The sequence below is a fragment of the Lactuca sativa genome, chromosome 2, assembly GCF_002870075.4.
Source record: "Lactuca sativa cultivar Salinas chromosome 2, Lsat_Salinas_v11, whole genome shotgun sequence".
Lineage (NCBI taxonomy): Eukaryota > Viridiplantae > Streptophyta > Magnoliopsida > Asterales > Asteraceae > Lactuca > Lactuca sativa.
The window spans coordinates 65,430,762-65,436,344 of record NC_056624.2 but is presented as its reverse complement, the minus strand read 5'-3'; the positions used below and the strand labels follow the sequence as shown (position 1 = coordinate 65,436,344).

Here is a 5,583-nt window from a genome sequence, read left to right as displayed (position 1 = left end):
CTAACATTTGTAACAACACTTATGTGGAATTTGTATTTGGGCTCTTATTGTAATCAATGTGTAGTATGTAAGAAAATTCATTAGACATTCTATTAAAATAGTTTAACAATTTTCTTATGGGAATTAAAACTTGTACATGGTGTTATTGTAAGTTATGTATTGTCATTTCATAACTATTGAATAAACATATGATAGTGACTTCAGAAACCTTATGATAAACATTAGATGCATATGAATAACAAAACAATAAAAGGTTATATACGGTAATATGTAATTATGTATTTATGTACATGTGACAGTGACATTTCTTGAGTCGGAAAAGAAGGCTAGGGTGAATTCACCCGAAGCTCAAGCTATGCGAGAATTAATCTATATTTTGACATTTCATGCACTTTTCTAAAATTGATATGATCCATTCTATTATGCCAAAGCATGGAGTCATCAATTTTAGAAAACGAAGAAGATGCATCAAAAAAATTAGCAACACTTAATTTAATACCTGAGAATTAATCTATAAAACGACAACATGATTGGTCAGAATCATAAAGAACCTATATTTGAACCATATTACCTTAGAGCACCATTATTGAGAGAGAAAAATGACTACCTTTGTCCGATTCGCCAAATATAAACTAAAATTAATCTAAAATTAAAATAGACCGAAGATTGCGGGAAAACACGATGCCTCAAATATGATATAACTATCTGGGTTGATCACTCGCCGATAACATCCAATTTTTTGTGAGATGGTAGCTGATTGAACTAAATATATACGCTAACGTGGAAGCATGGGTATCCGTACGGGTGAAATCTTCTTTATCCAATTGGGTATTTACATTCTTTGTTGGCATCTGTTTTCGGATGACACCATTATCGTCAATATTTTATATGTAGGTGATGGTTGGAATCTATGTTGTAATGGAGCTTAAAAGATAGGCTACTAGGATAGAGAAGATGGAGGGGATACATAGCCATCATATTAGAAGAAAGGAGATGAGACAGAGGTAGTAGTTGGAGTGGAGAGAGGAGGGTGTCAAATTTGTATAAGAAAAGGGAGGACTTTATGCAATAAGGTTTTCTTTCTGTGATAAAGGAATATAGAAGGGTAAATAGGTCAATTCATATATATATATATATATATATATATATATATATATATATATATATATATATATATATAGGGAAAAGTGAATATACCCTTAAGGGTATATAAGCTTAGGTACCCAAACTCACTATATTACGTCATTTTGTATCATATATATACATTGTAATTGTTCAATGTTCTTATAATTCAACTTCTAACTTGATTTACTTCGAAGATATTTATAAATTTCACATTTATTGTCCTCTTACATAATTTTCATTTTTAACTATAATATATATAGCCTAGTAATGTTCGACAAAAAGATGTAATGTAAGAGGAAGATAATGGAGAAATATTGGAAATGTTGAACGTAAATCAAGTTAGGGGTTGAAGTTTAAGAACATTATAATGAATATATGAAACAAAACATTGTATTATGGTGGGTTTGGGTACCTAAGCTTATATACCCTTAAGGGTATATTCACTTTTCCCATATATATATATATATATATATATATATATATATATATATATATATATATATTTAAGACGTCCAAATGTTTAAGCTCAAAGTACAAGAAATATATATATATATATATATATATATATATATATATATATATATATATATATATATATATATATTATAGGTTTGAACGTACAAATGTTCAAACCTATAATATAATAATTTTATAATTTAAATCGTCTAAATGTTTAAACAGAAAATAAATCACTCGATGCATAGGTTTTTTTATTTAATTCATGCCGTAGGTTTCCTTATTTCACTTTGACCTAGCCCTCTTTTAAATCCTCGATATATCGCTTATTTACTTTATCACGTTTGATTTGAATTCTAGATACACCAATCTCGGCATTTATCCAGCAACAAAGTTAAACCAATTTCATGATTGATCATGGTAGGCATTCGTAACCCAAATGATTATCCATCATCTGCTTCAGATGCTCTCCAGTTCCATCGCTATCAGCCACCATCAAAACCCTAGAACTCATCTCATAAATCAGCCACTGTCAGAACTCCAGTGGATGTTTTAGTGGCGAAAATAGTCTTCCCCATTCTATGATTCCTTTTATCCCAACCACCATCGCACAACCTGCACACAAACACCACGATGTCGGAACTCGAAGGTTTTATGTCAATTTCCTTGTTGTCTCTTATGTACATAGATCTCATTCCTTTTCACTAATAACATCAGGCATGTGAAAGTATGTTGGTTTTACTTATTGTTCTTCATTTTGAAACACTTCTGAAAAGATATAGTAGATGAAGAATTTGGGAAATCGCAAGGCTGCTATGACGAAGAAAATTGATACAAATTATGGTTTGATTTATTTATTCTATCAATACAAATGAAGCGGTAAGTTGATACAAATTATGGTTTGATTTATTGATCGTTTTTAATTTAAAACCTCAAATTTTAAATTGGATTTCATTTTATTTTTGAATTAATTAGATACTTAAGGGGGTTTGATGTTTTATTCAGGTGCTTTTGCAGGAATCGAGCATCAGGAAGTAAGTTTTTTTGCAGGATTATCTAATTTCTCTATCTTTGTTACAGATGCAGGATCTATACGTAAATTAGCTACAAGTCACAATCACGATGTTCACTTCAGGAGCAATTCATTCAAAGAAACAATTCTCGTGAAAATGTAATTGCTCCTCTGTTCTTTGATGACTTTTTTTTGATTATATTCCAATAGCTCATTTACATCTTTGATGAATTTTGTTACCGGAGGCGAATCAAGTTTTTTGAATAAGGTTTTGTTTGATTTAACATAAACATAACAAGAATTCTAGCTTTCACGAACAAGTATCCAACTCCAATGGACACAATTCCTACTGACTGCTCTTCCGTTTAATAGTCAAAACATGCAAAAGCTCGAAGTTACATTCCCTAGGTCGGTTTTCCTTCCTCTGCAAGATCCGTTGGTTCTTTATAAATCCAGTTTCTGGTTCAGGAACTAAATCATATGGTTTTTTTGGTGTATAGACTTCCTAAAGAACATTGGATGCTCCTGATGCTAATAATGCTACTGATGGTATACATCAGAACTCGTTACTGTAGTAGATGAGGTTGGACCTGTGACCTGTCACAAGTGTCAATTGGGCACCTGGTGGACACCGCATCTCTGTGGGCTTAAACATTTATGATGTCCAGCTCTGGGATTCTACATCAAACAAACAGGTAAATAAATAATCTACTCTTAAGTTTATTTTTTGGATCGAATATTTTCTAAATCTTTGTGTTTAAAATGTACAGCCGAGAAGACTGATAGGCTGCCACAAGTGATGTATTTTGAGGACTTGGAAGGCAGCCAACTATTTTGAGTAGATTTAGTGTTTCAGTAAAAGACTAAGCAGGTAGCTTCTAAAAAAGGCAAGTTCATGTTTCTTATTTGAAGTTTTCATTTCTGTTCTATTACATGATGACAAATGATGTTTCATTTTTGGACTTCACATAACATCTCGGGGATGACACAAGTTGTGAAGTTGTTTCTTTAAAATTATTAATTTAGTTTCCATAAATAACAACATACCTTGTGATTTTCAGTATTTTGATAACCAAGAAATTGTTTTATTAATATTAATAACAACAAAATAGATGCATGTGTTGCTGGTGTAAATTCGTATAGTTTCCAAAATGTAGTATTAAAACAAATTATATTATTTTTGGCAGAAATGTGTGGTACCAACAAAAGATGGAACTTAAGAAGATGAACCTTTTAACATCTAAGGTTATTTTTGTCTTTTGTTCTTTCTATGTTTGATTAATTTTATTTCTGATGGAGAAATATCATTTTTATTTTATGTGATGAAAATAACGTGCAGAGAAATCAGACACGTAAGTTATAGCCACCACAGAGAAATCAGACACATCGGTTATAGCCACTACTGAAAGTTGCCAAAATATCGATTTTTAGTGCAACCATATTTTGATTATGTCTTGCCATATTAACTAATTTTTATTGTTTTTTTTATGGATAAGGCTTAATGTAATGCACAATTGTGATTTGTGTACGTGCGTTATCAAGACTCGGCTCATTTAGCAAAAATTTGTAGTTTTTTCTTTAATGTTAAACTATCATGTATTAATAATTAAAACGAAGTTTTTGGCTTCTACATATTCATTAAACAACAGACTCAACCTGTAATATGTGCATATTGCACTTTATTTTAATCTTTTTTTTTTTGTTATTCCTTTTCATTTAAAACCCTAAGAATTTTATAACAACGTCCCAATTTAGGATAACCAACAACATATGCGGCTTTAATGGGATGCAACCGAATTCCAATACATTGAATGTTCTTTAAAAGATGACATGTTTCTGTATAGACATAAATCGTTTAAACAAATATAATTGTCAAAAGAAACTATTTGGCGAAAAGAAACAATTCGTTGCCGCAAAACCGACTGCTAAAAATATGTATTTGTTTTGTGATCCTTGAAGTCTGTCATGTTTCCAAATAGAAATAATCACCAAAAGAAACTAATTGTCAAATGAAGCTCCCGTCGCCGCTTTGCGCGGGTAAACAGCTAGTATATATATATATATATATATATATATATATATATATATATATATATATATATATATATATATATATGTTCAAATGTTTAAGTAAGTATTGTGTTATTGTATGCATCAATGTAGGTCAATCATTTCAAAAGGATAAATATGTATTCTTCCATTTAATTAATTATGGTAAATATATAAATCAATTAATATCCCTTTAATTTAGGAATATCAGTTAATATCCGTTTAATTTAGAAATGGGTCGTGTTATCCGAGCATAGCGTAAGGGTGCAATGTCTGTCTTTAAATCTCATACACACCACCGAACATGGCGATTACCCTCTCAACAATTGCTTCTTCACCACATACTCGCCGCCGTCTCCAGCTCCACCGACAAGTTTTATTCTTCTCCATCGTAATACACACACTAATCCACAAGTAATGTAATTTGGCAGATTAATGGCGCACGAACTGCTGAAACTTCGATTGGAATCAGCGAAGAAACGGGCAGTTTGTTGGAGAAAGTAGAGGTGTTTGATTTGAACGGGAATTCGATTTTGATTTCTGATTTATGGAAAGATCGAAAGGCTGTGGGAACTAGAATTGTCAGATTTGCACAACACAGTCGAGATGGAAACTAGAATTGTCGGTAATCAATTTCGTCATTTTCAGAAAATAGATCGGAGGATTGTAAACGGAAATATGATTGACTTTTAGGAGTAAAAAGCATGTTCTTTTTTGTTCGTATGAAGAAGATGACTGATGTTACATTCTTGGTCCCTGCAACTTCAGCGTTTTAACTATTCCAGTCCTCAAATGTTTACAGATTTCACATATTTAACCCTCTTTTCACACTTTCAACGTCAAATTGAAGAATATGGGTTATATTTTCATTTTTAGCCCCCACGACTTTCCGATCTTCACGGATTTTACCCAATATCCGAAATTCTTTTCAAATTTCTCAG

General features: G+C 31.5%; 1 long non-coding RNA gene across 5 annotated transcripts; it reads left to right on the top strand.

The window, feature by feature from the left end:
• Positions 1-1,840: 1,840 nt before the first annotated feature.
• Positions 1,841-4,239, top strand: LOC111888927 (uncharacterized). Of its 5 annotated transcripts, XR_002849358.3 has the most exons (7): positions 1,842-2,230; positions 2,358-2,752; positions 2,893-3,001; positions 3,094-3,288; positions 3,364-3,464; positions 3,781-3,838; positions 3,933-4,239. It is a non-coding gene; the product is annotated as an uncharacterized LOC111888927 (long non-coding RNA). The 5 variants fall into 5 exon arrangements; XR_006187952.2 differs by having other exon boundaries at positions 1,841-2,460; positions 2,587-3,001; XR_006187951.2 differs by having other exon boundaries at positions 1,842-2,752; positions 2,849-3,001.
• The last annotated feature ends 1,344 nt before the right edge of the window (positions 4,240-5,583 follow it).